Source organism: Pezoporus occidentalis, unplaced genomic scaffold (genome assembly GCF_034315485.1).
Source record: "Pezoporus occidentalis ecotype Australia unplaced genomic scaffold, CSIRO_AGI_Poc_V1 ctg196, whole genome shotgun sequence".
NCBI classification, from domain to species: Eukaryota; Metazoa; Chordata; class Aves; order Psittaciformes; family Psittacidae; genus Pezoporus; species Pezoporus occidentalis.
In genome coordinates, this window is record NW_026913811.1 from 886,777 (window position 1) to 912,241 (window position 25,465).

General features: G+C 42.9%; 1 long non-coding RNA gene across 1 annotated transcript; it reads left to right on the top strand.

Moving 5' to 3' along the window:
* The first annotated feature begins 660 nt into the window (after positions 1-660).
* On the top strand, positions 661-4,951 carry LOC134162970 (uncharacterized). The gene is made up of 3 exons (XR_009964512.1): positions 661-1,557; positions 2,495-4,099; positions 4,745-4,951. It is a non-coding gene; the product is annotated as an uncharacterized LOC134162970 (long non-coding RNA).
* The last annotated feature ends 20,514 nt before the right edge of the window (positions 4,952-25,465 follow it).

The following is a 25,465-nucleotide window of genomic DNA, read 5'->3' on the forward strand; positions in this document are numbered from 1 at the left end:
GTCTGGTCTTTGTTCCCAGCCCCCCACCACCTATCCCACTGCCTCTGGAGAACCAACAACAAAATGTATGGATGAGCAATGACTTTTTTCCCCTCTTTTGTCATTTTTGATGATTCACTTTGTGACCTGATCAGAGCAGGAAGTGGAAGGTCATGACTCATTCAAAGGAGCTGGGCATGCACCACTGGGGAGCCACAGCCATATCATGAACCCTCTCCCACAGCTATGTTTTTCATCTTCTGTCTGTGATACTTCTGTCTAATAAAGTTACTTTGAAGTTCTTGAAAGGGAAGGTGCTTTGAAAGCCCAAACTTCCTACCTCAGGTTTAAGATTGAGAGTCCCCACAGAGCAAGTGAGATGAACACATGGAAGATGCTGGGTCCCTTGTCCTCAGCCTCCTGTCACTGCTGCCTGCATGTTGCCCTTTTTCCAAATGCAAGATTTCCCGCATGCAGGGAGTATTTGTGTCTGGCCTTCTGGATCTGGAGGGCTGCAGGAATCACCTTTGGGGGCTGAAATGAAGCTCTTGGCCACTGAGGTGTGCTGCAAAGTTTTCTGCTGGGAATCCGTCACTAGGCAAAGTAATAGAAAGTCTACAGAAAAGAGCTGGGCCAAGTTGGATACCCATTGGGTTTGCTACCGACAGGCACTGTTTAGAGCACAGGTTCAAATTCTGTCTCATTTCATTCTGAATCATCCCTGTTTCTGAGCAACAGCAAAGTCTTTTAGCAGTTTGGGCAAGTACAGCGTCCAGTTCTGCATGACTAGCAGTACTCAGATAGACAAGTTTATTTCAGACTCAAACCTGGACTAATAATTAAAGCCCAACACTAAGGGTTTGGAGTGGATGGGGGAGAGTTAAAAGAAAAGTGACTTACTACTGTGGTGAGAGAAAAGCAGGAAAATATTTGTGGCATATGAAGTAGCATTTTGCATAGCTCTGGATAAAGAGTCCATAAAGCATCTCTGCAACAAAGTCAATTGATTCATCTTGGTAGAAGGCTATTTTATTAAACCCTGAACAATTCTGTGGGCTTTTACCACTGAAGGATATGTCTTGCTTTCTTAGGCAGCAGGCTGCAACTAATACTATACAGCTTTCTTCAACCACGTACTTATGACAGATCCTTTTGGGTATTTCCTCAGTTCACAATCATGATTATATGTGAATGCCATCCCATAGAGGTTATACACATGGATAATACTCCCATCCTTATAGTTACTTTGGCATCAAACTCATTGCTACCAAAATGAGAGGCTTAAACACTTCTCAGTGCTTTGGCTGAGGCTATGAAGCTGCATGTAGAAAGGCAAAAGGTTGAGCCCAGCTTTCCTGACACTCTGCTCCCCTTCTTACATCACATATATTGTCCACTTTGGCAACCCAAAAGGATATCTGGCTTAAACTGTCTTGGCAGGATACACCATGGCTCAGCTGTGAGATTCTGCCCTGAACGACTTTCTTCCCATGAGTAAGGACAGAGACTCTCTTCCATTCCTGAGCACTGTGCATCAGCCAAGCTCTGCAACAGGCCCTTGGTCTCCAAAGCAGGCAGGTGGGACTGGGCAGTGATTGAAGCAAAATGGGCAGATTTGAACAGCCCTCCCAAGGCATTTCTACTGTAGGTTAGCTGAGGTGGATGAGAACTTCTAAAATCAAATTGTTAAGAATAATCCCAGGCAGTTGGCTCACAGAGCTTTTATTTTAAAGCTTTGTCTTGCTATGTTTGCTGCTTTTGGCAAAGCCACAGGGTAAATGAGTAGAGCTTCATTTGCATTCCAGCATTTAATTATAGGAAAACAATCTGCTTTGCTACATGGTTGCTCTGTCTGGCAAAACACTTACTGCAGGAACTGGTGATCCAGCCTACTATTAAGGAGCAGGTATTCTCCTGCAAGCTGCAATGAATCCGAATTCAGTGTGCTGCACTCAAGACAGCTGTGTTGGCATTATAGCGATGTGAGGTGGCAGTTAACTCCTTGCAGAACATGGTCACAAAGTCTAGGTTGCATCTTCTCTTTCTCCACAAAGACTATCTTTGAGGTCAGAGGGTGAGACCTCACAGTCCGGTGGTTAGACATGGATGCAGTCATGCAAGGGAAGGCATGGGCAAAAGCAGAAGATGCTGAGATCATTCATAAATGCTGGGAAAAGTAGTGTGTGGAGCTCATCCACATGTGAATGTATCAGCCTTGTCCTTTGTTATAGGGACATATGCTTAGCTGTCACCTCCCATGCCTGTGTTATCAGTGCTGACTACAGTCTGCTTCTGAAAAACTGAAGCCTGGGGTTCTCTTTGGAAGTGAGTCTCAGATGGAGCTGTCTGCTGGGAGATGCTGCGATCTGTGTTGGTGTTGGGGGTGTGATGTGCCTGGCCTGAGAAACACAGAGTAATACAGTCCTCAGAAAAAAATGTCTGAGAAAAATAGGGGTCTTACTTCTCCCAGCTTTATGTGGCCCTAAAAGCCTGAATCATATTTCCATTCTTCTAGGAGACATAGACTTCCTCATTGTTCTGGCTGGACATTTAATTCATAAACGGGCAGGAATACTGAATTCATGGGTGACTTTGGCACTACCAAAATATCTCTTAATTAAAGGGACCACAGATGAGAATTGTCCCACTCCACAAGGTACTTTATGTGTAACTAGAAAGGATTAAGCAGGGTTCATCAATGCACTTAAGCCTCTGAAGATAACAAAATTCAGTTTATTTTGTAGTTAATGGGAAAATATTAGGTTTTGTATGTGCTTATGACCACTGACTTGAAAGGCAGGGTGTATGTGGAAAAGACAGCTGACAAAGTTTCAAGTAGTCCAGGAGATTTGTGGAGCTTATTGAGAGCAATTTCGTGATGCATACAGTTGACAAACCGATGAGGGAAGACACTCTGTTGGACTTGATACTCACAAATAATTAAGAACATATTGGACATGTGGAGGCTGAGAGCAGCTGAGCTGCAGGGACCTGCAGGCTGTGCTGTTTAAGACCCTCAAAGGAGTGAGCAAGACAAACAGCAGAATGACAAGCCTGGAGTTCAAAACCTCTCTCAAGATAGGTTTCGGCCTCTGTAGGGACCTGCTTTCCACAGCCTCATGGAAAATTGCCCTTGGGGGACCAAAAGGATGCAGGAGAAAATAACTGATCTTCTAGGACAGCTTCTTCAGAGCACAAGAATGATAGTGAATGATCTGCTTCAATGTGCAGGCAGCTGAGTAACTGTGGCAATAGGTCAACACAGAGAATGTGGACCTGTCTGAGCTCACATGTGAAGAAGGACTCAGAATGTGGAAACAGGGACAAGCTAAGGAGAAGATACAAAGACATTGCTCGTGAATCTAGGAATGGGGTCAGGAAAGACAAAGCTCATCAGGAGCTGAGATCAGCAAGGAAAGTGAAGGACAACAAGTGTCTTTCTATGACAACACTCGCAGCAAAAGGAAGGCTAGGACAGCCAGCTCACTGCTTAGTGACAGAGACATAGTGACAAGAGGCATTGGAAAGGCATAGGTATTTAATGCTGATTTCACTGGTTCAGGATTCAACAGCACAGGTTCTTTGGCCACCTGATGTAGTTAGACTCACTTTGAGTGGAAAATAGGACGGGAAAATCTCTGGAGGTCCCTTCTAGCCTAAACTAGTCTTTGATTCTGTGACAGGACACCCAGAATCAGTGCCTGATTCTGGCTCTGACTTCTATGTAGTTGCACACATTGTTTGGGAAGCAAAGGGTGAGGGTGTATTAAACTTCTAGATACTAAGCTTCAGGATTAGGCTTTCTACTTCAACTTTTTACCTGAGCCTGGCAAACACATCTAGACAACTGGGTGAACAAATGTTCAATTCGAGATGTCTACATGAAGCTATAAACTAAAAGGACGAGTTCATTTGTGCTGATTTTGTTGTAGTCATGAGAGATATACTGTATTGGTGTCCTACATTAGGAACACATATCAAACTGTCTATTAGGACCTCTGATTCCTGCTGAGCCATAAGCAAGGCATGGCCATTCTTCATTTGGATGAAGCGATAAGGAAGCCTGTGCCCTAAGATGACTGCTAAGTGACGAGTCAAGCTGCAACCTCACGATTACTAGGTAGGCTATTTTTTTTTCTTTTTTTTTAATGCAGAAGTTGCTTAAATTATGGTCTGATGACCAAGCAGTGAGCTGATGGTCTTCTTAGCCCTTAGTTTCCTTAGGGACAGGGAAAGGTGGGGGGTGTGGGAAGTGAGCTTCAAAACCAAATTGTTAGACCTAGTTCCAAGTAGAAAGCTTAGGATGAAGCCAGCACTCAAACTTACCTTTCCCAAACTCCAGGCCTTGGTCGTAGCTTTTCAGTTCACTTTTTCCCTGCTCTGTTTTCCTTTTCCTAGCTGCAAAAGTTGATGCCATAAGGCAATGTGTTTGCATACATTTGAGTTGTTTGATATGTGTAATTTAAAAATTCAGAGTTATATAGGGCCTAGTTAGTACAGAATGAGAAAGCCTGGTTTATCAATATGGAAGCCAGGTCATTTTCTGCATGGGACAGCTATATTAGAGGGAGCACAGTTTGAATTTAAAACTCTGATTTTCTTTTCTCACTTAAAGCAAGTGGAATTAGTACATTACATAGTATTGTTTTTGTTGAGAAATTATTTCAGTGTGTGCAGGGTGTGTTGATGTTTCATTCCTTCTCGTTTTTGTGTAGCACTATTAATTCTGTCCAAGCTACCATCAAACGTGTATTTATTTTCTCAGGAGTACCCAAATGTTTCCAAGGTGGAGTGAGAAGCAGAAAGTTTCACAGCTGATGTGTTTTTCCCTCTCGGAATGACATCACCACTTAATTCCTCCAGATATTTTACTCTTCATACAATTTTGACAGAAAGAGAAAGCAATTGCCCTTGAAGTTAAGGTGGAGAGTTTTAAAATGACTGAAATTGAAATGAATGAAAATCATGATACAAAAAAATTTACCTCTGAACAATTTTTGATTTATAATAGAAAACATTACATTGAATTTTTATCTATAGTAATTCCAGGAACTTCAGCAGAATCCCAGAAGAAAGAATTTTCCTTTAAACATGGTGGGGGGAGTTTGTGCCTGAGGGTCAGTTTTAAGAAGTTCAAATAATTGAGCTTAATCCTAAATATACTCATTTATGAAAAGTAAAAAGGTGTAATTTCTAAAAAAAAACAGATTGCTTTCTTGTTGTCTTTTTCTACAGTTGACACAGACGTACACAAAATGACTTATACAAAATCAGTACAATAAAGAGCCACCATACAGAACAGCAACAAGTGGTGCTATTTCATGTAATGCTGCTTTTTTAAGTAATTATCATAGGTTTCAACTTCCTGGTAGTAAAACAGCAGAGATCTGTCCCCTTTAGTAGAGTAACTCCAAAAGTGTGCATTGCAATCCAAATAAGGCATTTTGCTGTGGGCAATTGAGATGAATCCCACTATAGGCAGAAAATTTTGGCTACACCCCAGATCTTATCTGTATTTGGAGATATTATCCGTAAGAGAGTTTATGGTTATTTCTATGGATTAGAGATATTTTTCTTTTGTAAAAACCTCGCATTTCTCTCACCTAATTTTTTGTTTTCACATGAAATACCAGAACAACATAAGGGAAACATACACACAAAAATGTTGATTGAATTCAATACCTGATTTCCTCAGCCAAAAAGAAAAGTAAAAAATTACGTTCCAGTAAGCCCTTGAACTTTTTATGTCCTTTGTTTTTCCCTGATTGGAATCAGGACATGAGTTAGAGATTAGTAGGAAATTGAGGTAGAAGGATACAAACCAGGTTCAGCTACACAGACTGATAAGAATTGATTTTGAGGAAGAAGAGACAATGGTTGGAGCTCTTAACGTCAATGGCAAACTTTCCTTGCTTTCCAGATAGGAGCAGGTTAACAGAAATTCAGCAACAATTTGTATGAGGCATATGGTCCATGCAGGTCCAAAAAAGCATGGAGGAAAGAGGCAGTTTGCACCTCAGAGGAAAACAAAATCATCCACATAGCTTTTTGCTGAGTGAGTGAATCAACAAGTCAGCCATCTGCCCTGCTTATTTTCTTGGCAAGAATCCTTGTGGCAGCAATGTTGTGTAAACTTCTCTTTGGAGAGACTTTGAATCAGCTAGCTAGAAAAAAGCTTACAGCAGTAAGTGCAGAAGAAGGGGGGAAAGCATACACATCCTGGGGTTTAGATTTTCAATCAGACTATCTATATAATGGAATGAGCAACAGAGCATCCTCATTTGATTGCTACTTAAGCGATTCCCCAAGATGTTTATAAACATATCTACAAAAATCCTCTGTTCCCGTTATTGGTGATGGTGTTGGATGCATTCCTCGAGGCTTTTGTACTCAGTGGCCTTTAAGAATATTATGTAGCTTTAAATCACATGTCTGCTCTTATTAATTTCAAATGTCCTTCCTTGGCTTTAATTTTTACGTTTCGTTCAGGCCTCTCTTGTCTTGAAGTTTGTTAGAGCTCTATAGCTACTTCAGGAGGCATGGGCATACTTCGTGATGCTCCTGTGGTTTTGGGTAGCATTTGTAAAGGCAACAGGCCTTGCTGCCATAACTTCTGGCAAGACCTGGTGATTTCAGGTGCCTGATCTGAGGCACGTAAAAGAGACAGATTTTTGCACATAAGCAACCAATTATTCAAAAATCACCTGTTCTTTGCAAGACTTGAAAAAATGCCATAAGGAGCAATACAGTAATAGTATGCAACTGCGTTCACAAGCCAGCTCATGCTCATGAGCAGTGGACAACTCTGGAGGATAAGGGGGACAAAATTATGATCAAAGAGATATAGTAGAAACATTCAAATAATATAGTTAACAGCACAACATCCAAGATATTTCCCTGTGCTATAGTCAAGATTCTGAGAGCTGTATTTATTGTTCAGTGTGATTCCACTTTGTTTGGAAGAAAGAATGGGTTGATCTATCCTTAGGTATGCCGTTTCACCAGTTTCTACTTCCTTTTTTGTGGTTGCGGTATCTCTGGGTTAAGTAAGCGAGTGAAGCTTTGAAGCATGTGAACCTGGCTTGTTGGTGACACCACTTAGGGTAGTAATTTATCTTAATATTGGAGCTCTTCCTCAGATAATGGTGGACATGGTAGTGCCCTTTCTGATCTGTCTTTCCTTTGCCTTTAGGCTTCCTGAAAGGTGAGTCTGGGAAGGCAGATGTGCTGGCAGACACTCTAAGGAATTGCGAATCATCTCCCAGCTTTTTCAAACTCCTCTCTGGATTTTCCAAAAAGTGACAGTTCCCTCCATCAAAACGACATTTCAGTGCTGAAAAGCCTTTTCCTTTCAGTGAGACACTGTAAGTCATTTACCTAATTTTCAAACTTTCTATAGAAGTCGATCTAAAAATATTCACATGAGAATTTCCATGAAATTTCAGAAGATGTTTGCCTACAAGGAAAATTATCCTCTTTTTTCAAAATTTCCTGCTTTTGAACTAGATCTAATTGGACATTCTCTTCACTTCCTCCCCCCCCAGTTCCCCTGCCCTGAAGTCATGCGACTTTCTGTGCTGCTTTTACTTCACAACATAAGCAAACATCAGGTATATTACCTCTTACAGCCCACTAGCAATTCACAGCACATCTGCACTGGGTGAGCAAGAAGAGAGGATAAGCAGAAACTAGAGTGGCACTGGGAGATAGTGTCTGCTTAACAGAGGAACCCTCTGCAGGAGTGTGGCAATTCAGCATAGGCTGTATTTCTTTTTGTGATTCTCAGGCAAAAGGGCATACGCATATCTCTAAAAGGCAATCCAGAGCATCAAAGTGGTTAACAGGCAGCAGTCTAGAAGTTGCATGTGAAGTATGAAAGAGAGAGTGTCCCCTGCCTTCACATACACAGAACCAAGGCCGAGGTGTGTACAGAGTTGCATGCATATTTTTTGGTCTGTCAGACACTCCCTGTGTGTGGGCTATTGTTTGACTGCAAGTTCTAATAAATAAGAGCTGACATTCAATTGAAACCTCTTATTTCCCAGCTGCACAGGATGACAAACCAACGGGCCAAATTCCTGGAGGCGCTATGTGCGCCATTTTCTGGGGACTTCACCACAGCAAAGGTGACAGCTTATTGTTTGTGAGGAATGCGTTGGCCATACTCTGGTGTGCATCTATCTGAGCAGCCCTTTGCATCACATAGTTAAATGACAGAGGTAATTAAAGACAGAGAAATGAAGCCTAACAGCCTTCAGAGGAGGGAGATCTGGAATCGTTTTTGCTGAGAGGGAAATCTGGAGACATGGGCAGCTCTTTGGTGGAGGTAAACCAAGCTGGAGCTAAGAACTGGCAGCGGAAAGGAGGTGGGTTTCTGGGAGAAAGGAGATAGTGCATTTGGGACACAGCTCCAACTCCGTTCCTTGTGTAGTGTGGAGGCAGGCAAGGCTAATGATTATGGGTCTCTAATGAAAAACATAGGTTATTCAACTAATTTAAAAAACCAAGTGCAGAAGAGCACAAAGCCTGTCTTTGGAGATTTATTAACAACAAAGAAAAGAGAAAGGTCAACTGCATTTAATATCATGTGGTACACTTGTATTAATAATCTCTGTGAAAGCCCAAGTGAAACTCTTTCAAAGCTTTTGGCTGTGTAGATTTTTGGCTTTATATTTGTGAAAGATCATCTGTCCCCATGTAGGGTGTGTCCCCCCCCACCACCACCACACAACAAAGCAGTAACACCTACAAGTAGTAAAAAAGAAAAAACACATTCTTCCTAAAAATACATCCCTTGCAATTTCCTGCCTCATAATTGTTTCTTTAACTGGAAAAGGATAAATTTATGGCATTGTATTATATTTTGAAATTGAGTGAGGCCTCGAGGACCTGGGGACCAAACTTTCTTTGAGTGTTTGATTTTCATGGGTGCTGACAGGAACATGCCCTCACCTGCATCCTTCACCTCAGAGACCTCATGGTGGTGAGGTGACAGGAGAATAGGGTGAGGTGACTGATCTGATGCCCTGGGTAGAAAGAGAAGATGTTCCTCCCAGTCCCAGGCCAATGCTCTGTGCCCACAACTTTTCCATAGCAGCCAGCCAAGATGGTATTGGAAGGCACAGGCACTGAAGGGTATTGCACTTTTGGCTCTTGGTCTTTCAACAGAGACCTACATTCCCACCAGAGGTTAGAAAACAGCTTCTGATGTGCTGCTGGTGAAGGACTCAACTGGGAGGCAGTGAGCATGAGCTGTCACAGATTCATTCACAGTTAGTGTCCAGGTACCATTGGTGAGGTGGGCAGGAAAAGCTAAAAATCCTGAAAAACCCCTTCTGTCACCCCAGTCATCACTATAAGATATGCAGAGTTTTCATTGTTATCACCCAGCCCTGGCTTAAGACTGTGCTGCTTACAAGATGGACGAACACACCTAAACCTTTCTTCCGTATGTAATGTTTAATGGCCGCTCCACTCCTGTAAAGATGTTCATACTCCTAGCCCCAAGGTCCCAAGGATGCTTAATATATGTCTGAAGAAAAGCTCCAAATTTTTGAAGTGGTAGGGCAGAGATTCTCCTTCCAGGGATTTTATCCAAAGGACTGGTCCCACTGCTCCTGCGTTATACTGCTTCTAGGAAACTGATAGTGAGAGTGTCACTGTATCTCTTTCTGGAGAGATGAAAGAGGTAAAAAAATGTGTATGTGTGCATGTCCAGGCTTTATCTACGCTTCAACACTGCAAGCTGACACCAAAGGTAAGAACAACAAATGCACATCCCCCTCCTAGCGTCCACCTTTGCTCTTCACTGCGCTGTTGGGTTGTAGCTGCAATTACACTGTAGAAGAGGCTCTCTCTGATCATTACATACAAAATGAGGGCCAGAAATCTGAAAAAAACTGGAAAAAAAAGGTTTTATTTTCCCATAGAATTACCTGCTTTCCATAAAGTTTCTTGATTTTCTCTTAATATATCCCTCTCATAAAGAAAAAAGAAGCAGCTATCCGATGAGTGCTTATACCATCTCTCTGCCACAGAGCAATTCCCCTAAAAACTCAGAAAAAGTATTGTTTGGCGGTTTTTTTTTGTTGTGGTGGTTTTCTTTTTTTTTTTTTTTTTTTTTTGTCCATTTTTCAGGGCTGGAGTAAACTAGGAGAGCTTGGGTGGAGGTGCTGGTGCTGGCTCTCATATGAGTAATAGCCTTTAGCTTACTTAAAGTTTCCTCTACTGCACATGCTATTTTGCTTCCCTCCCTTCCTTACATCCATGTGTTGTAGTGCTATACGCTTCTAAACAGCAGCTGTGCTGTACCTCAGGAGAGATAAGGGATCTCTCAAGCACCAAATAGCATATGATTAGCCAACCGTTTTTTCACTGGTGCAGCTTGCATAGAGCAAACTGCTCATCCCAGCAGCATTTAACCATGTTCATACAGTTTCTCAGCAACAGTTTTGCTGTGCATCAAGTCTATGTCAGTAGAGCGGAGAAGGGCTTAGTCCCATGGTCGGTACTGTAGTCTCTGGAGAGCGTTTGCTGTAGTCCTCCTTTCAAGATGTGCAAGCCCTTGGAATGCCAATTGCAATGCATCATAGCCTAGGTTCAATGGGATCATTTTTAAGCAGAGATGAAAAAACACAGAGCTAACTGCATTCCATGCTGACATGGGCTGTCAAGTCAGCTGTTTTATGGAACAGGCTGGGATAATAAGCTTGTGCTACCCTGAGGTTGGATAGATTTCTGGTTTGCGTACTGTTAAGCCTTTTTATTGCTCTCAGTTCAAGAGGCCACGCATGCTATTTCTAAAGGTTAAACATTATCTGGTGGAACAGAAAAAGGGATAAAATGATAGTAGAACTGGAAAAATTAGCAGAGAAACAAAGATTTTTTTTTTTTCCTTTTTATTTTTAAATGAGCTTTTCTTCCTTGTTGGGGGGGAGTTAGAGACGTTCTGACTAGTAATATCCTCATGTGTCTAGGAGCGGTGTAGAAATACGTCAGGATAAAAAGCCTTGGCCAAAGAGACCTTTCCCTCCTTCAGTTTCTCTGTTGACAGGCCAAACGGACAAAACCACAGCCTGTGGGAAACCAGAAACACAAAAAAAAGCAAAGTGACTTTCCAGAGGTCACCCTTAGGTCAGTGGCAGAGCCAATTCTCAGTTTAGGGCTTAATTGACAGTTCTGTTTTGGTATTTAATTTTGTTCTTATTTTCAGCCAGTGCAGCTCTGCCTGTGCATGCTGGAAGCACCCAGGGGAAGGCTGTTTTTCTCTCTTATCATTTTGTATGGTGTGACAAGCTCAGTGTCCCAGGGCCTGCTTTTCTTCCTTTCTCTTGCTCTCTAAAGCCTGCAATTTCTTAAAATGCTGCCTGCATTTATGAGTGATTTCTCACTCCTCACAACTGGAGAGAGGGGAGATAATTGAAGCCATATGTTTCATTTGTGTTAATAACAAGTGTCATTTTATTTTATGTCATGCTGTTTCATGCAAGAGCACTTCAAAGTGCAGAGAAGAATAGAGGAGAAGAACATCATAAAAGAGCACTGGAGGCAACATAATGAGAACCGATCACAAAAGGCGAAGTGCTCTCAATCCAAACCTTGACCACAATCTCACCAGAAGGAAAGATTTCAGGAATGGAAAATATCATGCTGCAGGGCTTTACCCTTCAATAAGAGAGCTGAGGTACTCTGAGGTGCCCTCTAGTCTGGCACCTCCAGGGTTAGTCTCCATGGGATGACAACTCCTTCCTCCCCACTAAATAAAATAACTTTATTGGCATACCCTTGTTGGTATGGGCCAGGGAAACTAAGCAGTGTGATTCTGGTGAGGTTTGGCCTCCCTAAGGGTGCTGCCCTCTCTCCCACTTTTGAGTATGGGTAGAATTCATCTGGCACTCCTCTTGTGGGGTTGAAGACATCAGTTATGTCCCTGTAACCACCGCCTGCATGTGTGCACATGTGCGCAAAAGACCACTCCTTTGAAAGGGCCCTGGGCTGGAAAGCTGGATGAGCTGAGGATAGGAAACGACCCAGGAGCAGCACAGCAGAACCAGCCTTGGGGCTCCCAGGTTCAATTCACAACTTCTGGGCAGATAGCAGTGGGTTATTTTTGCTTCACGGTGCGTTATGGCAGGTTGTTTATTGCTTGACTTCCTGCAGCTGGATTAAAAACACTGAAAAGTCATGCACTTCGTTTCACATGTACCAGCTGGCCCTATAAAAGTTTGGATGGGTGGCCATGCCTAATCCTGATCCATTTGCCCAGGTGGAAAGATATCATAAAGGACTGGTATAAACTGGCTGATGAGCCACTATCTGTAATTTGTGCCAGCCTTAACTTAACATTTTATCTTCATTACAACACAGTTATAATTACACGTTTGTACTCTATTTTCTGTGGGAATCTTAGCTGATTTTGTACATGGGACCATCTGTGCTTATAGAATGAGATGTTATCCAAAGTTTTTTCCTCTTTACAAAGAAGAAACACTGCTCATACTGTATTTATAGCACACAAACCCCATCCAAAGACTGTTGTTTCCTCCATTTTCTGCTGCCCATGATTCATCACAGGGTCTGACAAGATCAGATCCACGTTCCCCTCCCCCATTAAGTGAAGAGCAGAGAAAGATACTATAGACAAAAAGCATACTAGAATTTTAGATGCCCACTTTGAGATAGATAGGCAGAACTTGTTTTTCATCATCCTAAGCATTTGATAGCACAGCATGGAGTCAAAACGTAGTATTGTGGAATCTTCATTCAGAAATCCAGTGTGAGGGATAAGATGAAGACTGTGAATGAAGAAGTAACAAGAGCAAGCTACGCAGCAAGCACTCAGTGACAGAGAGCTCCTATACTACCTCCTTCATGGGAGCATTGACATTCTTCAGCCATAACACTCTATTAATGCAACCTGATTTTTTCTCTGCATACTCTCTGACAAAGGAAATAGAGTGGCACATGCACAACCATTCATTGCAACATTCCTGTTTCATCCAGGTTTACTGCACCTGATGGACTGTCTCAGCCTTCTTGCTGTGTGCTGCTGCTCTTAAATTCTTAGGCATTCCTGAGATTTACAGAACAAAATCTTGGCTCCACAAAATCCAATGGCAAAAAGCTGCCAGGTTTTCACTGTGTAGTATAGTATGGTTGTCTTCTTGGTCCTGGCTATCACAATACTATCAGGCACCCAGATTATCAGAGAAAAAAACTTTATCAATTGGAGCAGTGCTGGAAAGCAGAATCCATAACAAAGTAACATAACAGTACTTTTATTTATACAGCTCTCCCAGAGCCAAGGCACTATATAACATAATGAAACACTTCTACTGAAAAACAAGACCCCAGAAAATAAGATTCAAAAATTAAATCTCCTGGATAGTTTTTGCCTTTGGCCCAAGACACACATCACAGCTCAAGCTGACTGAAACCCACTCAAAGGTGGAGCTTAAATCAAGAAGTCTGCAAAACACCTCCTGTACTCCGAAGCAGGCAATGGGCCCTGTGGGTTATGCCTGCATATGGGCAAGGGTCTGCATCCAAACCACTGCAGGCTGCTGTTTGGTCATGGTTAGGTCTTGTTTCTATGTGCAAGGCTGGAGCACAGGACTTCAACAGCAGCACTTCTGGGGTCCTGGGCTGCGTGTGTCTGTGGCTGCAGAGCTGAAATCTGGTGAAAGCTGCCTTGAAAGTAACAGGAATAAGCTTTTTAAAGCCTTGAGTAGGAATCCTTCACCATAAGCCAGAAGAACTATAAAATTAGAAGTTGACATGCTGGTAGTGATGGAAGGCCTGAGCCATGTTCTATGAACAGAGAATTTCACACCTGCCACTCCTCTCCTGACCAGGACCTGTTGAACCATGCTTTGCAACTGGAGCAAAGCACATGAATTCTGGGATTCCTGAGGGGCTTGTATTGGTCCCCACTTTCAGTCCACCCCCAGATGGTTCTGCCCATCCAGTTGTGCTCAGTCTGCCTCCTTCCCATGGCTGCCCCCAGCTGAAGGGCTCTTCTTTCTGGCCCAACATCAGAAAAAGCTGGTAAGTGCAAGGAGGGGTTGGGGGACCCCGGCTCCATCCATTGAAAAGCCTACACACTTCTTCCCATCTTGCCCACTCCTGTTTTCCCACAACTATCCCTGCCCCCAAAACGGTCCCAGAGCCTGGCAGTGCCAAGGGAAAGCCTCCCCACCAGCAGTGTGGCAAGCTCTCACCAAACACAGGAATCAGGTCCAACCTGGGGGCTGCAAAGGCTCAGAAGCAAGAATTTTGTCAGGGTTGGCCAGTACAGTGTTTCTGAACACTTATCATCTATTTATTTGATGTCTTTGAATAACAGCCCCTTTCTCAAAGAGCTTCCGTAAGTAGGCCCTTCATAAAAAGATGTTTTATTTTCAGCATGCCTCAGTGAAGGTATTAATTAGAAACCCACAGATACTGGAGACAAAATTTGGTCTAATGCCACTTATATTGCTATGCCAAATGTTAATGATCAGTTTGGAGTTTAACATCCTGCTTCCTTCTGAGATGATTTAGCTTCAAATGTACTGCCTTGCTGTTATAAAACTTAACATCCCCTCTTAACTAACTTCTTCCATGTTACAACCCTTCTTACCTGAGATCTTGGAAATTCCTTTTTTCTTTTTTATCTTTTTTGTTTTCTTGTTTTCTATATTTGTGGCCGAGATCTGGGAAATTGCTCTCTACACCCTCCCATCTGTGCCCGTTCTCAGTTCAATATGTTGAATGGGCAGACAATGCAAGCCTACTGCAAGCCACAGCCTGCGCGTTTCAATTGGAAGTTTGCTATCAATTTTGAAGGGCCTTGGGGTCTGACTGATGGAAAAGGGAAGCACAGATGGGGAGAATAAGTGAGGGTGTATGCAAATAGCCCCATGCTGTGCGCATGTCTAAATGAGCCCATGGTGTATGGTGATTCCCCTTTGCTGCACTTCTCATTGCTCTGATTTTAGAGCAGCAACAGAGGTACATCACTAGTACCACCCCAGCACAATCCTCCTCTAGCCAAAATTTTTCTTTACTAGCATTATTTCTTGGCTTAGAAAAATCCTCTTTTTAGTCTGGTTTTGTTTTGAACAAGTGTTTCCCAAAAGCATTTCCCAACTGGATAGTAAAAGGGAAAAAAAATCTACACTGCACTGAAAAGAAAAATCAGTCCCTGCTGTTAAGCTCTTATATTCTGAAAGCAGAATTAACGAAATGAACATTGTCTAATTAAAGAGACCTTCATAACTTTAGGATCAAACCTTCAGATGGAAGTCATCAAGTTGGGATAGCATGATGCTGTCAGCTCAGGCTGCATGTAGCTGTTGAACCTGCATTCCCAAGAAAGACACTGAGGTCAGGAGATGACTTTTTAATAAGAAACCCTAGCCTGACACTTGAGAAAACCACTGGACTGTGGAAACTCTTTGTCCTTAACAGGGCTAAGAGCAGGCTGAAGTCTTGCCAAGTTCTTCACCATCTCCCCCTCCCATCGGTTGCAACATCTCTGCCTTAGGAGCACTGCGATTAACAGGGTTGGTAACAGTTTAGATCTGCCCTTGAACCTTTGGGCTACTGCTCTGGCAACGTCTGCGACCCTGGTATTGTCAATATGTAGAGGTATGTTCAGCTGTATGTGTGCTGTTTGAGTCCCTCACTTTCATATCCTGCAGCAAAGCCATTATAAACCCAACTTAAGCAAGCAGCCTATAAGCCAAATTGATGTCTATGCCAATAGAAATAAAACTTAACTGTGAATCTTCCATGGTCTTTTTTAGGTCACATGAAGAACTTGCTCTTTGGTGCTTGACTTCATGCAATTGCTTACATTTTAAAAATTATTATTACTATTGGATAACCTTAAAGGGTTTATTAAATGTGACCCACTGAATATGAGGGAAAGGGATTTTCATCCCTCACTGTGGAGGACCACCACTGAGCTCTTGAACAAAAGTGTGGTAATATTTTGAGACAAAAAGATTTTCCTATGAGATACTCTGTAGGAAGACACTGATTAAACTAGTCAGTATTTACAGAAATGTGCCAGCTTTTCTAAAGCCTGATAGGAAGTTTCTGTTTGAAAGTGTTAGAACTGCTAAAAATTAGCTTAATATCTCCAAAATTTCATTTGGGAATGATGTTGATGTCATAATTTGGGAAAAGGTTTTGGAGAAAACATTGAAAGTTTAGAGAAATTGAAATTTTGCTTTGCCACCAACTATAACCCGTATGTAGACACAGCCCTATCAAAATAAATGATACATCTTACTCACTAAAACAAAAAAATTGTCTGAGACACATTCACTACTCAAACTTCAGTGGAAGTTTTACTTAAACAGGGGGTATAGCATTCAGTTTCTACAGTCTGAGCAATAGTAATTCTAGAGCTCAGAATATGTTGTTAACACCATTTGGAGGGCTGTTTTATTTTTTTAAATAGAAACTCTCAATTGCTCAAGCAAAAAATGCACATTTTTATATGCAAGTGGTTAGTCAAATGCCCCCGCAATTCTGCAAGAATGACCTGGATGACATAAATAGTAATTTCATATTCAGAATCTGAATAATGTATTTGTACTTACTACTTACTACAGCACATGTGTAGCTCATTGATGGACAATTCATAATGCTTTCTTAAAAGAAGTATGAATGATTGAAACTGAAACTGACTTAACAAAAACAGACGTGGGTACATCTTTTGGGAAAAATGTCAAATACGCATTGGCTTTTCCTATTTTGCCAGCACCCAAATAAGAAGAGGAAAAACTGCTGTCACTGAAGCATTTAAGAAGCTGATATTTATCTTTCATCAAATAATAATTTTCTTTGAATATTAGTGCAGTCAATCAGAATAAAAATTTTTGTACATGCACAGAAGAAAGCATTACCGGTATATGAAACATGGGTAACAAAAAGCAGAAAAGTAATTTTAACAATCCTGAATTAGTAATTTCATTTTCCTTCAAGAGCAAAACCTAGGTAAAAACCCAAGAAAAGCTATAAATACCTCCACTCTACTTCTGTCACATAACTACAACCCAATTTTTTTCACAGTTGTGTCAGGACCAAGTCTCTCGCCTAACCTCACGTGTGTCTCCATGTATGTCAATATGGAGGAAGACCTGTTGTTATCACAGGCATTACCATCCATGGTGTGGTGGGTTAATCTTGGCTGGCTGCCACATACTTACCAAGCTGCTGTCTCACTCCCTCAACTCAACAGGTCAGGAGGAGAAAACAAGATTAAAAAGCTTAGAAAGCTGATACACCCACTGTCCTTAGAGACAAGTTGAATGCCTTCTACTTTAAAAAGTCAGCCACAAACACTGAAGAAGTAAGCACGAGAGGTGAAAAAGAAAGGAAACAGCAAAATCCTAACAGACAAATGCTGACATTCATGAGAGAAACATAGAAGTCACCTGGTAGTACTAAGCTCCCTAATTTCACTGACTGAGGGGGGTTGTTTGAGCAGTGAGTTTAGGAGCTGCATTTAGACTTCTGAAGGCATAAGTAATCTCACAAGAGAGCTTTGGCATGGAATGGTTCTGAAACTCCTCTAGGAGTCTATGCTCTGAAATGTTATCTGAAACTTTTGTCGGCTGTCCCAGAGCATTAAGACAAGATTTCAGATGTGCAGAAGAGCTGTGGGGATCACACTCGTGGGCTCCTCCATGATACCGTGCAAGTTCTAGCTTAGGGCAACTCACACGTCACAGTCACATAGTTTAACATATAGTGCTAGGGGTTTTGGGGATGGAGAAAAATCTTTCAACACAGAAGACCATGGGTTAGGGCTACTCTTTATGTCTTCTATACGTTACTAGAGAGTCATCTTTGGAATAGAGGTGCACTGTTATTTCAAGTTCAGTGCTTTCCCTTCAACAGCTGAAGGTTTGAGGACTCATTCAACAACTAGTGAAATCACTTCCCTTGCTTTCCAGCACACTTTTTTCTTCAAATCTTAGCTTTGTAGGGGGATTGGAAAGCTTAAACCCAAATTCTGTGCTTTGTAGTGACACAGCTGTCTCTGAAGTCATGGAACATTGTAGTCAACACATCTGAGTCTAGCATTTGACCAACTGCTCTTACTTCCAAAGGAGGCAAATCATTGCCAAACATACGCCCTTCAGGAAAGGATACCAAAATGCCAGTTGTTCTCTGTGAACATACTAGAAACCAGCAGGGACTGCAGGTTTCTGCACAGCCATGCTGTGGCAGAAATCATCCTGTGAGGGCTGCAGTGCAGCCGTGGCCTTCAGGCTGGAGTCATACCTGATGACTACAGCTGATGGGAGGGCTTCTTAGTGATTTGAACTGTAAGGTCTGAAAGGAGGTAAGTCAGCAGGGCAAAAGAAATTGACAATGCTGGATCACCATGAGACACAAGTGTCTGTCCAACCAGCCCAACCTCTTTCCCTCATCCCCTTGGGAAGCCCATTGTAATGCTGTATCTAGGAATGACTCCCAGCTCGCTTATGGCCCCTTGCCTTTCTGAGGTATGTGGCATATGTTTCACAGCTCTTTGCCCCATGAAGATTAGGACGGTCATGATGGCCATCCCTCCTAGGCTGAGAATGATGCTTTGAGGCTGCGGGACAGTTCATTAACTGGAGCAATAGTCAGCAGAGACTTGGAGATTCTCTAATCAAGGCAGTCAGCAGCTGATACCCAAATTGAAGACACAAACCTTGCACTAGAACAGTTTAGATTCTTTGTAGCCAACAATCTGATGAAAAAGCAAGTCCTCTTTGTTTTTTTTCTAGAGCATGTGCAAGCAGCAACATTTCTACAGAAATACCTTTGCTACTGAAATCAGTTCTACAAATAGCTTATGCGGAAGCAGGGAGGGAGGTCCAGTCACACTAGTTTCGTGGATTGGTCTAGTGAAAGTTCTCAGATCTCAGTGGGGAGAAGGCATGAATTCTCTCTTGCTGGTGTTAAATGGATCCATTGAAAAGGTGAAATTTTCCCAGAGAAAAAAATTGAGGCATTTCTGATGTGAGTAGTAGAAAGGTTATTTTTACTGAAAGCTTAATTTTGCTCATTTCAGTGACTGTAGAACGCAAATGGCACTACTCCCAGTTTTGTCCATATTTTCCAGTGTTCCCTACCCAGAAGCTTGTAAGTCTGAGCATAAAATAAAGATCTGGAAGAGGATCTTTTCCTACTTCCTGAACATTCATGGATAACTACTGCCTTTCTAGTGGGAATGATGTGTTGCTGGAAATAGCAGGTGAGATAGAGCTCAGATGTTCTTTGGGAACCCTCTTGGGTCCTGGCAAGGAAACAGACATTTCCAACAGCAAGAATGGTGTGTGACACGTAGCTGTGGGGGCAGATTGGTCTCTTTCTGGTGACCTGTTGCACACCCCCAGTGGGTCACCGAGAGTGGGTGACAAATCAAACCTGATCATCCCCCTGCTTCCTGGTCAGTGATTCAAAACTGCAACTACTCCTAATAAGACCTACTCAAATCAGAGCTGATGGGATCCTTTCCCTGATAAACACCACTTAAAGGGTTGCTTTCTTGTTTTCCCTTCTCCAAGGGATGCTTACTGACAATACCTGCCTCCACTTATGTTGTACAGGGCATTTTGAATCTGTTTGCTGTTTAGCAAATTCAAAGCTGCAGTGTAAGAAGATGCAGGGGGTTCCTAGAAGTACTGAAATGTCAGACTTCATGTATGTCAAGCCAGTAAAGGGAGGCTGATTCATAAACCCACACTGAACAAATGAGTTGTTACCACTCATGCAGTCCTAGAGGATACCGGAAAAGTGAAGGCCAATTGAAAGGAGAAAGGTGCACTCTGTTATGAAGCCATGTTGCTTGGAGGTGCAATGAAGGAACAGCAAGTCAGAAGTTCCTTGGATTAGGTGTTGGGTGTTTTGGTCCCTTCTTTCCTCCCCTTTCTTCTCTGGGAGATGCTTTGCTTCACTGGACCACTCACCTGGGTTTTTTGGGATGAGCAGGTATGACTGCACGGATGAAAACATACTGAGCCTTGGGTGTCACTATGAAAAAAGACTGACTTCCCAAAAGAGATGGATAATCTATCAATCATCTGTGTAAAGGTCCCAGTCAAGACTCTAGTGTATTATTTGTAGCGGAAGCATGTAGAGAAGACATGGAGCTGTTGTTAATCCTGTTGTATCTGGGGGACACTGAAGAACAGATCTTCAAAGGCATTTAAAAATCTATTCAGTATTAGGGTTGGAGCTTTAGAAATTTGGACTACAAAAGAATATATTCAAAGAATTGCCTAAAAACCTCATATGAAGGACTATTATGGAGTCAGTTGGGTATGCGCTGCATGTGAGGTACTAAGGATCTAAAACCAGAAGGATAGTCTGAAAAATTTTTCAAACTCAGTAAAGTCGTGCTGTGCTGAAAAGCACATTGCTATTTCTAGTTTGTAGTCTCCTGCCTCTGTGCATATATACATAATTTGAAAATCAGTCTTTCCACTTACGGATCCAAGTGATTACTAAGTCTAAATGACATGGTCAGCATTATGGCAGAGTCTTGTGTGATTCAAGGCTGTGCATTAAACTTATCTCTTTCATTTCTAAGCTTAATGGTTAACTAAGAGTTGCCTTTCTTATCCCTCTGCTGATATTGAGTCATATAAAGCAGCAGTCACACAAGACCAAGACAATTGGAAACTTAAATTCTAAGTAGTACAGGTGTTAACAAGAAAATATATTTTTGTACCCTCTTCCCTGGGACAAGCTGTCTCTGTTGCAGCCTTTGATTCTGCATTCACTGGGAAGTGAGAGTCCTCAAGTATTTCAAACAAGGAGACAAAATAACTCAGGTTAAAAAGTATAGGGAGGATGAATAGATGGCAAAGATACATAGACATTTGTAACACAACAAATTTTTGCCTAGCTTTATACCGAAAAAAATCAAGGTTCATTGAAAGATACGATTTCTCATTGTTGAGGTTTCCAGTATTGGGAGTGGCTGGAACAAGAGTTAGTGTTTTCAAAAGTGGTTTGCCTCATACTACTGATGGCGCCTGCAAAGATTATGCATGTATGAGTTTTCATTTCTCTGTAGCTGCAGTTGGCTCTGACACTGGAACAGTACATTTCAGAACACCATCCTGCAGGGATGCTGGATGTGCAGAGCAGCATGATCCTACTGAACTGTCACAAGTGAGAACAAGCACCTTCACCCTCATCCTCTTCTGTGAGTGCATGCTGTCACTTCCCAAGAAGACAACTGGTTGAACTGCTGTTTTCCTTCACAGAAAAGGCCAGAGACATGGAGGGAAGAGGAGGAAAAGCACAACCCAGCATAAGAAGGTGTCTACTGCTCCAAATGATGTCAGGCACATCATGCTTTCTCCAAAGAGAGCCTCTGTGAAATCCCTGACAAAATCATTCTTGTATAGTAAATCCCCTGGTGGAGTATCAAGTCTGCTGCTCCTACTTAGGACAAGAAATACCCAGTTCAGCCGGCACCATCAATGCTCAAGGGTTAGCCGTTGCCAGCTCAGCTTCCCACCATCTCCCTCAGCACTATGCCCAGGATGAGCATCAGCGCAGTGTCGTGGGAAGGCATCACTGGCCTAAGGTTGCCTAGCTGGATTTGCCAGATGCTGATGGGTTGGAGAGGTTTCAGTCTGGGGAGAAGGGAGCTGGGCTCAGAAGCAGGATGGCTGCAGGACACTGTAACCCTGGGTAAAACTAGTGGGGAAACTATCCCTCCTCTGCCTCTGGCTCCACGAAGTGGGTGGCCACCTCTGCTGCCCATAAGCAGAAATCCACCACTTCCCTGGCCCTGCTGATAAACAGGAATTGGGGGCTATTAGAACTTTCTATTTTTGTAACAGCAACCAACCAGTTGGTGAATCCAGGTTTGGGCAGACCCCTGAGTGGTGCTGGGGACAGCTCGCTTGAGAGCAGCGAAGCAAGGTCCTGGGTGATCCAGCCTTGTTTGGAGGCTTTGCTGCAGTTCAGTATGACTGTTGTGTGCCTTGCACAGGGAGGTACCAAGGTACCATTGCTGTGAGGACAGTCTGAGGTGATGATAGACAGCCCATGCCACTTTGTGGTGAAATTGGTGAGGGCAGTGAGGCCTCCGAGCTACCATGGCTGCGGCACTCAGCCCTCACTTAACTCCCATGCCTCAGGTTCCCTTGCACAGTGCAGGCATGCTGGCACTCACTCCTGCTTAGAAAGGGGAAAAAGAGCCCCACATTTTGGATGTGTTGAGGAGCTGGAGGTAGAAAGCTTCCCATTTACTAACAGGAGGCAGTGAGAAGTTTCAAAACAAAATCGGAGAAAGGGAGGGGAGGTAGGCACTTTTCAGTGGAAAAGTTTTGTGTCTCAGCTGTTTGGATATGTTTTGATATTAATAATCTGGATTCACATTTTCTTTCTTGTTATCACAACATTATTTTTTTCTATCTGATTTAATTAGTGAAAAGCCGGTTTGTTCCCATGTTGAAGCAGGTGTTCCATGTTCTTCCCCTTGGCAGACAGTACTGGTGCTCATCTCTAGGCATGATGGCAGCCTCCTAGCCAACATTTGGTAAGGGCAATTAAGGGTGCTGGGATTTACTCTGCTTCCCTGCAGGTGCACTGGCTGGCCTATGATTTGACCAACTACATCCATTGCATGTGTATGCAGGGAAGGGACTATCACAGTGAAAGGCACTGCAGGGCAATGGTACCACTGTGTGAAGATCTGTTTTCTAAATCAGCCTTGCAAGGGATGCTTAGCTCCGTGGCTTTTGCCTGAAAATCTGGGTTTCTTCTTGGCCATTAGCTGTGCCTCCTGCCCCATCCCAACAGTCTCCCAGAACCTTTTGGAGAGTAATTTAGCACAGTTCAGTGCCCATACGGGGGAGTTTTGAGGCAATGCTATTGCTTTCTCAGGCTTTTAATTCACAGTTTGGAATTAAGGAAACACAGGAAAGAGAGGCAACACCACCTCAAAAGCCCCCACCTCACTACAAACCATGAAAGCATCCTTGAGGATATTCCACAACACAAGGGCACTCATACTGTGTGCAACCTGATTCTGCCAGGGAGCTGAAGGAAGTATATTGCTTCCTGCTGGCTTTGGTAGTGATGGCACAGGGAGCAAATGTTCAGACCTGCTCAGAGCAGTGTGAAGATCCCACAAGTCTAGTGGCCAAAAATATTTCTGCAGCCCAGAAGGCACTTGGAAGCAGTGCTGTGTCTTGAGACGGTAGGACTTCTGTGCAGCATGCGTGTCGTTGTTGTAAACATGAGATATGTACCCAGACAACAGTGTGTGCCTGGGGAATTGCAGACAATAAAGAAAAAATGTAGAAACTGAGAGTGTGACAAGGCTGCTTCAGATAGGGATGAGTAACAGAGCAGTGGAGCCTAAGCGGAGCACTTGCTAGAACAGATCTAGATCAGGGTATTATTGCTCCTTCAGCCCAGTGCATGAACTTCAAGGACGGAGAACCTTTCACTGAAAACATATTTACGTAAGACAGGGAGAGGGGAACTGGTCTGGGGGCTCCTGGCTCAGAAGCAAGATACCTCGCATATTTTCAGAGCAGCAAAGGTTTGCAAATGCTACTGACAGCCATTGCCATTGTGCTCAGCTTTGCCTCTTTCACCAAGAGACACGTACATGCTGAGACCCTGCAGCACTTACAAGCCTTTGTTTACATACTCCAGGCTTCAAGTACTTGCAATTTTGTGGCCTGCCCCACACACCCTAAAAACTTGTCCTTAACAGTTATCTCTGGATTTGAAACTCCTGTTAAAACAAAAACAACTGGTTTTGGCTGCTCTGCCAAACAGTCTTTCTCCATAAAAAGAAGCCTGATTTTTCTCTCCGGGTAAAGTAAAAGGTTACAACAATATTTAGGTTGAACTTTCTTGAGATCAGGCATTTATTTTTGCTCACTCTCTCAGCGTGTGCATGTGTAGATGGAAAGTACCTTAAAGTGAGTCAGCATTACTCAAAGTGAATCATTGGTCACTGCTTCTCTGGGATGTTTATTCAGTGTTGCATGCAAGTTTTCTCTTCCTTCCAAGCCAGGATGGGATCATTTATGCTGGTTTTAGACTGCCATAGACATTAAGGAACTGGCTTAGAAACCAAAGACTATCTCATACCCACTCGTGTCTTAGAAACCAAACAAAAGACTATTTTATACCCACTGGCGTCTTGAGGGAAGTCCTGGTAACAGACCACTGTACCACTACTACAGTAGTAATGAGAAATAGAAATATTGTTTTCATCTCCTCTCCAAAACAAGAGGCTTACCTCCACCTGGATTGGTCTGTAGCATCACGGAAAAGTTTGTTTCTTCATGAAGCAGCAGTATGTCCAAACAGAAGCAGCAGAATTATCAGAGCTCTTACCCCTTTTTCTATCATTAGATCACGCACCATCTGAAGCCCCAGGGCAGTGTAGATTTTGAAGTAAATTTAGAGGGCACCTAGGAAACATAGAGGAAAGAGAAAAATCTCCACAGCAAGGGTCTTGTAGAAGCAGGTTTAATTTGTTATCTGCTGTTTACTTCAGATTCAATTCCCAGGACACATCCTGGAGTACAAGGATAAATTTATGACACTAGGTAGGTTGTCCTTGTTGGGAACGATTTAAAAGCGTGCGTTTTCTCTGTGAGCAGATTCACTCAATTTGTACCATGGACACAGGAGCTGTTAGTCTGCCTTTTTAACAGCTGCCTGTAACACTGTGGGGAGGCTTTTCCTTTCCATTTCAAGAAGCCACAGCCTTTTCTTTAAATCAGATGCCAGTTCACACAGTAACCTCTTGGTGAAGAGCTGTGTCTCCTTTTTTCAGCAGTCGCTTCCCTCTCCAGCAAAGAGTGGTGACATTTCCCTGTCCCAGGCTTGCAAGCAGCAACGTCCCAGCATTGCTCCGTCAGCCATGCTGACCCACTGCAACAGCCAGGCTGTCTCTGCCAGGGCTGCTTGCATGGGTAACACCTTGGCACTTTACAAGCATGATGCTCTGAGCAGGGGGAAGGGAGACCATATCATGTCTCCTGGGCCACACAAGACCTGGCCCAAGGGGCTGTTGCTCCCTGATGTTGCTTCTCTGGCTGTCCATGACAGAGTCCAGATAATCAGTATTTCCTGCACAACGGGTATAGCCAGCGTCATAGTCAGCCTCCTCTGACTCCAGAGGGTACTTAAGACAGCAGCACTGGCCTAGGAGTGAGGCTGCCTTATATGCCTCCATTATTTCCACTAAAACTGAAGTATGGAAGAAATGCCAAATTTGGTTTACTTTGTCAGGCAAAAGTGACCCTATTTCATGGAGAACAGGAGTAAAGTATGAGCTTTATTGTGTTTTCACTTTCTTCAAGCAGTTCCGTATTCAATATGAACGCTGGAAAACATGTTTGTGTTCAGTGTATGCTGAGGGAAAGGTATGTGTGTGGATCTGCTGGTCTGGTGAGCCAAGGCTGGTGAGAAACCAGAAGCCATGGTGTGTTTCTTCCTGCTCCAC